This window comes from Salvelinus alpinus, chromosome 7 (genome assembly GCF_045679555.1).
Source record: "Salvelinus alpinus chromosome 7, SLU_Salpinus.1, whole genome shotgun sequence".
Lineage (NCBI taxonomy): Eukaryota > Metazoa > Chordata > Actinopteri > Salmoniformes > Salmonidae > Salvelinus > Salvelinus alpinus.
The window spans coordinates 52223613-52234976 of record NC_092092.1 but is presented as its reverse complement, the minus strand read 5'-3'; the positions used below and the strand labels follow the sequence as shown (position 1 = coordinate 52234976).

Here is an 11364-nt window from a genome sequence, read left to right as displayed (position 1 = left end):
ACAGCCAGACAACAATGACTCAGCACAAAATAATACTTCCTGTTCACTTGACTATCCTCACACGGACTGATGATAATTTTAGAATCATACTGAGTTAAAACAGTAGGTCTTGTGTGGGCTTTGTGTGCCATGGACATAATTTTCAGACAGTACTTCAAATACAAATGCTTTCATCTAATTCCAGGTACACTGTCTAACTCTGTTTGCCTTGACGAAGTATTAGGCCTTGGATTCCTCCAGACACTCCTCAAACATAAGTTGGGTTGTGAGCAGACATAAAAAATAAAAAAATGTGTCTAGTTTGACCTTCCAAATGTGTCCCTAGTTTGACCTTCAAAATGTGTCACTAGTTTGACCTTCAAAATGTGTCACTAGTTTGACCTTACCCGTTTCCATCTCAGTTGTCATGTTTTCATTGGTCATCATCACACCCCAACCAATTCACAGAAACACAAACACTGAGTGATGCTACAGTTAAAATAACTTGGATTCCAAAATACAGCCATCACAGTCTGTTAGAATATGACCAATGGAAATAAATATGGTAAGTTCTAGTTCATAATTAAGTTCATTGTTACATAAAAACAAGACAGCTTCTGGGACCTAGTGAGACATTTTGATATTTCTTTAACCTTTTTAGCAGGGTTTTGGATTAGTCAGACCTGAGAGACATTTACTTTGTCTAGGAAATGTCCTTTTCTGCAAACTCTTCCAATGTTATGACAAACAGGACCAAGCAAGTCATGAAACCATGCCCTGTTGGCTGGGACTTAGGCAGTGTCCAAAGTTGAGACACATAGGAAGCAAATCGAGACTCAGGTAAACACTGACAAAAAAAAATGACATTTTCCTTTGGCCCATCAGTGACACTTCAACAGTACATTATTCATTGGGTTTTAGAAGATGAGCTCATCTGTGAAGTAGCCTGTTACATGTCATTGGTGGCAAGATGTTAAAGGGTCGAGACTGGACTCTCGTGTTTAATCTTCCATGTTGAATACCGCGAGCATCACCTCAATAGCCTATAATGCTCACTTTGTAGTCAGTGATGAGGTTGATAAAATGATGTCACACATTCTATGCTTGTTCTGTAACTTTGGCTCTGGGTGGAATGTATCATATATAATGTGCATGAGGTGTGATGTGAGACGATCAACATGTAATTCTAGGATGGGGATAATCATGAAAACATTTACTGAGCTCAACACACAAGGAAACCATGAAGTGACAGAGCGCAATGTTCATATCCTTTGTCTCCCCCATGTGGTAAAATTCTGCCGGGCCAGCTAACAAGCTCTAATAACTTAATAATCTCTGAAATCGCAACAGTTTATTAATTTTTCAGCATATTTGGATTCAAAGAATAAAACATTATATATGCATTACATCACACTATTTTCAATATAAAAAAAATTATAGTACACAAAACTGTGTTCAATTAAAAACCATCATATCGCCATAACATTCGATTGCCCTTCCACTTGTTTAGGATCTATACCAGTAATGATCTCTGTCTGTCTGCAACACAAGGAAGACAAAATCCAGGGCTTTCCTCCATGCTTCTCTGAAAGAGCTGCAAAATCTGGACCCCTACAAATCAGCCGGGCTAGACAATCTGGACCCTCTCTAAAATGATCTGCCGAAATTGTTGCAACCCCTATTAGTAGCCTGTTCAACCTCTCTTTCGTATCGTCTGAGATTCCCAAAGATTGGAAAGCTGCCGCGGTCATCCCCCTCTTCAAAGGGGGTGACACTCTAGACCCAAACTGCTACAGACCTATATCTATCCTACCCTGTCTTTCTAAGGTCTTTGAAAGCCAAGTTATCAAACAGATTACCGACCATTTCGAATCCCACCGTACCTTCTCCGCTATGCAATCTGGTTTCAGAGCTGGTCATGGGTGCACCTCAGCCACGCTCAAGGTCCTAAACGACATCATAACCGCCATCGATAAGAGACATTACTGCGCAGCCGTATTCATCGACCTGGCCAAGGCTTTCGACTCTGTCAATCACCACATTCTTTTTAGCAGACTCGACAGCCTTGGTTTCTCAAATGATTGCCTCGCCTGGTTTACCAACTACTTCTCTGATAGCGTTCAGTGTGTCAAATCGGAGGGCCTGTTGTCCGGACCTCTGGCAGTCTCTATGGGGGTGCCACAGGTTTCAATCCTCGGGCCGACTCTCTTCTCTGTATACATCAATGATGTTGCTCTTGCTGCTGGTGATTCTCTGATACACCTCTACGCAAACAACACCATTCTGTATACTTCTGGCCCCTCTTTGGACACTGTGTTAACTAACCTCCAGTCGAGCTTCAATGCCATACAACTCTCCTTCCGTGGACTCCAACTGCTCTTAAACGCAAGTAAAACTAAATGCATGCTATTCAACCGATCACTGCCCACACCTGCTCGCCCATCCAGCATCACTACTCTGGACGGCTCTGACTTAGAATACGTGGACAACTACAAATACCTAGGTGTCTGGTTAGACTGTAAACTCTCCTTCCAGACTCACATTAAGCATCTCCAATCCAAAATTAAATCTAGAATCGGCTTCCTATATCGCAACAAAGCATCCTCCACTCATGCTGCCAAACATACCCTCGTAAAACTGACCATCCTACCGATCCTCGACTTCGGGGATGTCATCTATAAAATAGCCTCCAACACTCTACTCAACAAACTGGATGCAGTCTATCACAGTGCCATCCGTTTTGTCACCAAAGCCCCATACACTACCCACCATTGCGACCTGTACGCTCTCGTTGGTTGGCACTCGCTTCATACTCGTCGCCAAACCCACTGGCTACAGGTTATCTACAAGTCTCTGCTAGGTAAAGCCCCGCCTTATCTCAGCTCACTGGTCACCATAGCAGCACCCACTCGTAGCACGCGCTCTAGCAGGTATATCTCACTGGTCACCCCCAAAGCCAATTCCTCCTTTGGTCATCTTTCCTTCCAGTTCTCTGCTGCCAATGACTGGAACGAACTTCAAAAATCTCTGAAGCTGGAAACACTTATCTCCCTCACTAGCTTTAAGCACCAGCTGTCAGAGCAGCTCACAGATTACAGCACCTGTACATAGCCCATCTATAATTTAGCCCAAACAACTACCTCTTCCCCTACTGTATTTATTTTGCTCCTTTGCACCCCATTATTTATATTTCTACTTTGCACATTCTTCCACTGCAAATCTACCATTCCAGTGTTTTACTTGCTATATATTATTTACCTCGCCACTATGGCCTTTTTTTTTTTGCCTTTACCTCCCTTATCTCACCTCATTTGCTTACATTGTATATAGACTTATTTTTCTACTGTATTATTGACTGTATGTTTTGTTTATTCCATGTGTAACTCTGTGTTGTTGTATGTGTCGAATTGCTATGCTTTATCTTGGCCAGGTCGCAGTTGCAAATGATAACTTTTTCTCAACTAGCCTACCTGGTTAAATAAAGGTGAAATAACATTTTTACACAAAAATTGCTTTTGAAGGTGATGGACGCAAAGAAATTCAGTTGTTCCAGCACCGGGGAGCAGATTCCTGTCTTTCATTGTGTGGTGTATAGACGATATGCACAGCCCCAGAACCAGTCCAAGGCCTGCAGCTTGCCGTGCAAAGAGCTTGTGAACTGTGACCAGCACAATGCAATCAGCAAAAATGTTCATAGCCATTGATGCTCTCCTTCCGTTGCCCCTGCAGTCTCTTCACATGGAGACTTGTACTCCGGTGCCGACGCAGTGCTTACTCAGTTGTGTGGCATAGGTGACAGGGACAGCTCTTGTTGTTTCTCCAAAGTCCTTCAAAATGGCGGGCTTCACCCTGTCAACCACAAGTATAGTGTCTTTTTTTTTTTGTAACAGTATTTTTATTGGAATTTCACAATTTTCACCCATATTAAGAGATACAACAACAGAGACAAAGCAACAAAAAAAACAGCACTCACTTACACATACCTGCGTATATATATATATACATACACACGTACACCATTTTACTCTCCCCGCTCGGCGCTTCTCTCACCCCATCCACATCATTGCGTCTCTCAATACATACATTTTAAACAAACTTACAAACAGAAATTAAAATCAAAAAAGCTCAGTTTAAACCAAGAAGTTAGGTTCCACACATGGAACGTACAGTGTAATTCTGAAATACATAGATCACCACCATTCTAAGAGAATCCTTGCAGCATAATAGCTGATACCTCAGGTTCTATGTAATTTAGATATGGTTCCCATACTTTGTAGAACTGATCTGTTTTAGAATGCAATGTACATGTCAGATACTCCAGAGGCACCCATTCAAATAGTATCTTATGCCAATCTTTAATAGAAGGAACCTTATCACTAATCCACTGTAAAAGGATGTTTTTCCTCACTGCGAAGGTAAGGATGTTGTAAAGCCTCCTCTTACCCACAGAAGTAACATGCCTACTAGGGAGCCCCAACAGTAAAGGAACTGGGTCCAATTCTAGATCAACCCCTAGGATCTTTTCAATTTCTTGCAGAACACCAGACCAGTATCTTTGTATTTTGGTACATGACCATAAACAATGTGTTAGGTTGCCTGTATCAGTTTTACATTTAAGACACTGAGGAGAAGAGGAAGAGGGGCTAAAAGCATGTGTGCGATTTGGGGATATATGCAATCTGTGTATTATTCTTAATTGGATTGCTCTAGTACGATTACATATAGATATTGTTTTTGCATATCTCCAAATGTCCTCCCACATCTCTTCGTCAATAGTAACAGACAATTATTTCTCCCACACTTGTTTCACCCTCTGTGTGTCGACAGCAGAAAAGGACCTTAAAGCATCATAAAACAGACTTACAGACATTTTCCTTTGTGGGAAAAAAAACATTATTTCAATGACAGACATATCAGGGTTACCAATTAAGGCGGTGCTCTTCAGAATATAATGTCTTACTTGTAGGAAGCGGAAAAAGTCCTGCTTTGGGAGTCGATATTTCTCGACCATCTGCTCAAATGACAATAAAATCTTATCAGCAAATAAGTCATTTAGTCTGCGTATGCCCTTATTAAGCCAAAAGTTAAAGCCAGCATCCAGCAATCCTGGACCAAAATCTGGGTTGTTAAGAATTGGGGTAAGAGCGTTAGTTTGGACCTTCCCAGGAAGCGTTGAACTGACCTCCATACTTTGAGTGTGTTAAGTGTAATAGAATTATTGCAGTGATCTTCCACAGACTTGAAACTTCTGAAAAACAAAAGATCCTGTAAGGGGTATTTTGAAAGCGAAGTCACAATGTCTAACCAAATAGAGGAGTCATCGTTTGTGATCCAGTCAGAAATATAACATAGGTGGGCACACCACTGATAGAACCTGATATTGGGCAGATCCAAGCCACCCATAAAACTTGGCTTGAGTTTACTCCATATAAAGGAACTTAGCCATCCATTTACATCCTTTATTACCTTATTGGAGTAATACTGGGATCATTTGGATTGGGTAAAGTAGTCTAGGTAAAATGTTCATTTTCAAGAGGGATATTCTACCCAACCAAGAAATCGGGAGAGAGTTCCAGCGCTCCAGATCCTGTCTTATTGTATCAAACAAGGGAACAAAATTGGCTTTGTACATTTGCTGGAATTTAGGAGTTACAAATATACCCAGATACGTAAAACCTGAGGGAGACCATTTAAAAGGGAAGGGGGAGAAGTATTAGGTACAGAGTGAAGGTTACCAAGTGGCATAGCCTCTGATTTAGTTAAGTTAATCTTGTAGCCTGAGAATTCGCTGAATAATTCAATAATATTAATAAGAGATGTAATTGAAGTCTCGGGACTAGAGATGAATATCAGGACATCATCAGCATACAAGCTTATTTTATGGTGAACATCACCAATGAGCAGCCCCTATATAGCAGGCGTTCACCTGATGGCCTCGGCCAGTGGTTCCATAACGAGTGCAAATAGGAGAGGGGACAAAAGACAGCCCTGTCTGGTACCTCTGTATATAGAGAAGCTATTTGACCATAGCCCATTAGTAAGGACAGCAGCCTGAGGATCATCATATAAAACTTTCACCCATTTTATAAAGTTGTCCCCTAGACCAAATTTATTTAGAGCAAAGAATAGGTAAGACCACTCCACACGATCAAATGCTTTCTCAGCATCTAGGGAGAGCACAAGACCATCCATAGCACTTTGTTGGTAGGCTTGAATTACATTAAGAAGCCGCCTGACATTGTTGCATGACTTACGGCCCTTAATGAAGCCAGTTTGGTCTCCTTTCACAATTAGTGGAAGTGAGTCCTCTAATCTTGTGGCTAGAATTTTAGAAAGCAATTTTCTATCCAATTTTCTATCCACATTCAGAAGGGAAATTGGTCTGTACGAGGAACAAGACTCTGGACCTTTTCCCTCTTTGAGAATAAGTCTCTCAAAGTTTGAGGGAGCTGGTCATTTGAAAATGAGTGGTTAAACATATCACGCAATGGCTCAAGGATCAGGCCATGGAACTCTTTATAGAACTCACTACAAAACCTGTCTGGTCCTGGGGCCTTACCATTTTGCAGATTCTTAATTGCGTGAACAGAGGAGAGACCTCTGTTCTTCGGAGATAGTAGGGAGCTCAATCTTAGAAAATAAGTTCTCCATTAATTTGGGTGCATCATTTGGCAGTTCTGAGGCATAAAGATTTGCATAAAACTTCTTAAATGAGTCATTTATCAATTTATTTTCATATAAATGATTGCCATCAGAATCAGTAATAGTAGCAATTGACTGTGAGTCAGCTCTCTTTTTAGCTAGGTACGCCAAGTACTTTCCTGGCTTATCGCCATGTTCATATAGCTTTTGCCTGACAAATCAAATTTTATTTTCAGCGTCCTGTGTTAGGAGAGTCCAACGTTGATCTAAGGACTGATATTTCCTTTAATAGGGCAGGAGTGGGAGTTTTAATATAGTCCTTCTCTTTAGTTCCTAATTCACCCTCTAACGTTTTTTGCTTTTCACGCTTTTTCCGCCTCTTAGTGGCTGTGTATGACATAATCAGACCCCTGGCCTACGCTTTACAGGTTTCCCAAAGGAGCGAGGGGTTATCTGTTGATTGAGAGTTAATAGAGAAAAATGCTTTAAACTCTGTAATAAAATATGATGTGAATGTATGGTCTTTAAGGATGGTTGTATTCAACCTCCAATGTCTTGACAGATTGAATGCCCCGTTGAGTTTTATGTCCAGGATCACCTCTGCATGATCAGATATGACTATGCTTCCTATCCTAGCGGATAAAACAGACTGCAAAGACGTCCTGGGCATAAAAAAGTAATCTATTCTAGTCTGACATCCATGAGGTGCAGAGAAAAAAGTGAACTCTCTGTTAGAGGGATGAAAAGTTCTCCAAACATCAGCATACCCCAGATCATCACAAATAGCTTTAAGTGACTTAGCTCGAGGAGAGAGTGAAGCTATACCGCTGGGAAACTTATCAATAAGGGGGTTCAACAAACAATTAAAATCTCCTCCAACCACTGCAGTGTCTGAGTTTAATTCTGAAAAGTCTAGAAATACCTTAGTGAGGAAATCAGGGGGGTGGGGCAGGGGGGAAGTAAATATTCATTATGGAAATGTTCTGCCCTTGTAAAGTACCATTAATTATAACAAAGCGACCAAATGTATCTTTCACACAATTCAAGACCTTAAGTGCTAAGTTCTTTTTCACAAGAATTGCTACACCTCTACTTCTGGATGTAGATGATGAGAAAAACACTTGACCAAACCCCCCTTGTTGTAATTTCAGATGCTCCTTATCATCCAAATGAGTTTCTTGCAACAGGGCAATATCAATATTTTATTTTATCAAAAAAGACAGTACCTTCTTCCTTTTAATGGGGTTATGGCTCCCTCTAATGTTCCATGTACATACACGCAGTCTGTTACCTGCCATTGCACTTTGACCATTCAATATCCAGACTGAATCTTATTGTAAAAGTGGGGTGGTACCCTTTTCCATGTGTTGAACTCTCTTCTATCTCACCGAGCATAAACAAACGATATGAACCCTGAACTCGAACTATACTAAACACAAAAATTAAACATGTAAAGATCCAAAAGGGGGTTTTCCCACTAGCTAACATGCAGGGGATTTCAACTTTCCAATGTAGACTCTTAAGTCCGCAATGCCACTCAATAGCCTCATCCTTTATATATATGGAAATGAAAATCAATAGAAGAAGATTGAGGCTCTTCCACCTAAAACCAAGCCTGGGCACCAATATAGATTCACACATATCTCAGCCTGAGCTAACTGCTGAGCTAAAGCAGTAACTTTAGCAAGAAAAATAATAAAGATACGAATATTACTGAACCGGAGTACGTGAGAACTCACACCACTGTTTCATGATCAGATTCAAATTTAAAAAAGTTATCCAATGCTGCAGAGGTGCAGCTTAAAGTTATTTACCCGAGAGAGTCAATAAACGCAGCAGCCTCTTCGGGTGTGTAGAGTTTTTTAGGCGATCCGTTGACCATAGTCTTCAATGTGGCCGGGTACAGCAGTGCGTAGTCCATCTTCATTCTCTTGAGTCGAGCCTTCGCCTCATCAAACCCTTTGCGTCTTCGCACAACCGCTGTGGAATGATCATTGAAGAAGGAGACCTTTGGACCTATACGTTGACTACCGTCAGGACCGATGTTTCTAGCCGCATCCATGACGCGCTGCTTGTCGGTGAAGTTGTGGAACTTTATAACCACTGGCTGTGGGTGCTGGTTGGGACCGGGTATCGGTGCTTGAGAGTGTCCATAGATGTAGTTGAAGTTTCCACTGTAGCAATTCTTCCTTCCGCCTCATCAACACCTTTGACAACCCTCTGTAGTTCAGCTGAATGGCCTGCTATTGCTTCCAAGACCGTTCTTATCTTAACATTGATCACTTTAGTAATGTTATCCGTCATCTTTTGAATCACCAGGTCCATTGTGCCTGGATCCGCAATGGTGTTAGCTTCGCTAACGTTAGCTAGCTCCTCCTGCACATCTACAGGGATGGTGGTTTTGGTCGAGTTCTTAGTAGTTCTGTTGGGCATGTTGTCAGAGATTTTTGAGAAATATCCGTCAAGACTCATTGTAGGATAACTTATTTAGCCAATTCTACCACTTTTTCAAGCTAGGAGATTAATGTAAAAATATAAATTTACGAATGCCACGGGAGCTCGCTGAAACACAGTGTTCTCTCTACGGCGCCATTTTGTCTCCACAAGTATAGTGTCTTAAGCAGCGCTGGGTTAGTCTTTCACTTGCCTCACCATTGACCAAAACTAGATTCACATTGTTTTTCAACAGAGTTGTTAAAACTTTGTTTTGCCAATCATCTTCTTTGCTGAGACTGTTCAAGTCCAACTTGTCAGTCTTATGGCTGATGTCAGTTTTATTATTGAAACCAAGATGGTGGTATTTTTCACAGAGATCTCTATAAATGAGAACAACTTGCCACCTCTGCTCTTTCATGTGATGAACAAGGGAAGACTGCTCTGCAGAAAGTAGAACAGGGCTCCCGAGTGGCGCAGCGGTCTAAGGCACTGCATCTCAATGCTAGAGGTGTCACTACAGACCCTGGTTCGATTCCAGGCTGTATCACAACCGGCTGTGATTGGGAGTCCCATAGAGTGGAGCACAATTGGCCCAGCGCTGTCCGTGTTAGGGCTGTCATTGTAAATAAGAATTTGTTTTTAACTGACTTGCCTAGTTAAATAAATGTTTTTTTTTTTCAATTAAGATTAACGCAACCTGGTAAAACACATGAATGGTCCTCTGACAAGCCCTCTAGAGTGCATGTTACCAGCTTTTTTACATAAAATGTTCTACAGCTGTCACCACTCCCATTGTTCTTTGACTATCCTGCTGGCCTCAACCACAAAGCTCATTGCATCCACACATCCATGACTCACAGCTTCAGCGAGGTGAGGAACATCAACTCCTTTAGAATTCTCTGCTTGTGAAAATAACCCTAGTGTGGTGGTCTCATCAGCTTTATCATTTGCACAAAAATGTCTGCTATGAGTGAGTTGTATTCTGCTTTGTTTCTTGTTGTCGAAGGCTCCATGGCTAGAGCTTATCACTATTCTATGACTGGACAAAGGTGAAGGGACCGCGACAGGTTTCTGTAACACTGTGTATGGAGAACCCTGAAATACTGATGTGCCACTATAAGAAGCAACCGCTCTAACATCTTCAATCAACACACTGTTTGACCTGCAGACGTCCCAACATACAGTAGATTTGGAAAGTATTCAGACCCCTTGACTTTTTACACATTTTATTACGTGACAGCCTCGTTCTAAAATGAATTACATCAGATTACATCATTTTTTCCTCATCAATCTACACACAATACCCCATAATGACAAAGCAAATTTAAACTTGTGCAAATTCGTTCAAAATAAAAAACAGAAATATCACTGTATTTGGGGAGTTTCTCCCATTCTTCTCTGCAGATATTCTCAAGCTCTGCCAGGTTGGATGGGGAGCGCTGCTGCACAGCTATTTTCAGGTCTATCCAGAGAGCAGCCTTGCTCCAGACGCCAGCCAGAAACAGCAGGCATCCTGTGCCTGAGTGGAAGACCTTCTGGTGAGCTTGGATTGTCTCATTGGCCAGATGACCTATGAAGCAGGTCAGGTTTAAGAGCTCCTTGACGTGGAAACATGTGCACACCAAGGACGACTCCCCTGTTGACTCGTCTTTATAAAAAAAATTATTGGGGCCCAAAAAGGAATGTGTGACAGCCGCCAAACCTGTGAGCTGCTGCAGTCCATTATGAAGTCTATGATTAATTACTGTAATTCCCATTTCCTGTAATACCAGTAAGATTGGAATTTGATGTTAGGGTAATTCTGGGGGAAAATAGAACACCTGTCCAAACTATTTACCAGAAGGATAATTAATTCTGTCAAAATACAGTGAGAGCTACATCAATGAATACCTTTGGTGTAGCTAGTTCTGCAGTGTAGTTGTCTAGTAGCTAGCTAGTCCTGAATGTGGCGAAGCGTTCCATTGTGTACAGCACAGTCACACACATTGACATCAAACAAAACCCTAAACATCTCGTCTGTCATGAATGTTGAATACAATAATTGTTTTACTTACTCTGCCGATTGGCTGTGGGGTTGGTCCTTCAACTGGTCAATATTTTAGACAAAATATCCACAGGAAAGTGTTGTTAAACCCGTCTTTAAAACGCGGGTCACTGTGTGTGGCAATCAAGATGTGTTTGGCACTTGCAAAAGATGGAAGTACATTGCTGTGGATATTTAGGCTCTTAATTCAACCAGCTGAAGCACCAACCATACATCCGGCGCCGAAAAGAGATGGCCGCCTCGCTTCGCGTTCCTTGGAAAAT

General features: G+C 41.5%; 1 pseudogene; it reads right to left on the bottom strand.

Moving 5' to 3' along the window:
• Positions 1-1448: 1448 nt before the first annotated feature.
• Positions 1449-10864, bottom strand: LOC139581885 (chaperonin-containing T-complex member BBS12-like; annotated as a pseudogene).
• Between the last annotated feature and the right edge of the window lie 500 nt (positions 10865-11364).